Below are 1243 nucleotides of genomic sequence, written 5' to 3'. Positions count from 1 at the left end.
GCTGTAATAAGTGACCATGAGTTTAGTGGCTTAAAAGAACACACATTTATTATATTACAGTTCTGTATGTTAGGAGTCCAACAAAGGTCTCACTGGACTAAAATCAAGAGGTCAATAGGGCTGCCTTACCTTCTGGAGGCTCTAGGGGATAATCTGTTTCCTTGCCTTTTCTAGAGATCTTTTTCAGAGATTCTCTGAGATATTACTATCCCTGGAATAAAGCATATTTCAGATGAAACGACCTAGAGTTTATTTCTGATGGCTGCAGAGAGAGAAAGGAGGGGAAAGGGGAAAAGCAGGGGGAGGAAAGGAAGCTTCTTCCTGGAAGTTAGCTGGGTGCTGAGTTCCTTTGTTGTCGGCTCCAAGATTCTCCGGAAGAGTCAGCTTCCCCCTTAAGCCAAAGGCACCCTCAAGGATCCAGTTACTCCGCTCTTTGCTCTCTGCTCTGAAAACACAAGTTGGCTGCCTTCTTCAGCCTCCCCTCGCCCCGCCCTCAGGTCTAACCCAGTCTCACCCAGGAAGAGAAAACAAACGAACAAACCAACCTCGCTCTTCAAGCAAACAGGTCATCTTCCTATCCCTTTTTCTGGTCATCAACTTCTTTTTCAGAATCGTCATTTGTTGTATTCTGTATGGTGAGGAAAGGAAAAACATGGTCCCTGGGATACCACGAGATTGAAGTAGGAAGGACGTGCACAGAAAATACACCGAGTAGCACTCTGAGATGTAACCCTGAATGTATATGTCTACACGCAAGACACATACATAAATATATACTTGTATCCATTGTTTTACAACTTCTTTATTTCTTAAAAACATTTTGGATCAGCATAACACACGATCCCAGAATTCCTTTCCCCGGCGTGTAACGCAGGACAAACGGTAAGAATTCGAGGAGGCTGGCAAAATCCGCCGGTATCTCAGATAAAGAGTAAGAGGCGTGTTACCTCGGCTTGGTGGGCTCCCGAAGTGGGCGGACACGATGACGTCACTTCCCCCTTTAGCGGCCGGCCCGCCCATTGGTCATCTCGGCAGGGCGGGGACAGGGCAGGGGCTGGAGGAGAGGAGCCGCCTTAGAGGTCAGGAATGGGGCTTGGCTTATGTAAATCTTGCAGCGTATGGGTACAATTCCCGGCGAACCACTTCCCGGCCTGTGGAAGTTTTCCAGAGAAGTTGCTTGGCTTTTATTAGCAGAGTCGTTTGGAGGGGCTGAGAGGCGTGGAAGAGGAGGGGGTGCGGAGGG

The 1243-nt window shown here is 48.3% G+C and overlaps 1 long non-coding RNA gene across 2 annotated transcripts; it reads right to left on the bottom strand.

Moving 5' to 3' along the window:
- Positions 1 to 9: 9 nt before the first annotated feature.
- LOC114485930 (uncharacterized) lies at positions 10 to 937 on the bottom strand. 2 transcript variants are annotated; one of them, XR_003679161.1, is made up of 3 exons: positions 766 to 937; positions 546 to 628; positions 10 to 445 (listed from the first exon to the last, which is right to left on the bottom strand). It is a non-coding gene; the product is annotated as an uncharacterized lncRNA (long non-coding RNA). The 2 variants fall into 2 exon arrangements; XR_003679160.1 differs by having other exon boundaries at positions 10 to 211.
- Between the last annotated feature and the right edge of the window lie 306 nt (positions 938 to 1243).

The sequence above is a fragment of the Physeter macrocephalus genome, unplaced genomic scaffold, assembly GCF_002837175.3.
Source record: "Physeter macrocephalus isolate SW-GA unplaced genomic scaffold, ASM283717v5 random_13379, whole genome shotgun sequence".
Lineage (NCBI taxonomy): Eukaryota > Metazoa > Chordata > Mammalia > Artiodactyla > Physeteridae > Physeter > Physeter macrocephalus.
Note: the sequence above shows the minus strand (reverse complement) of the source record. Positions and strands in the feature narration are given on the sequence as shown.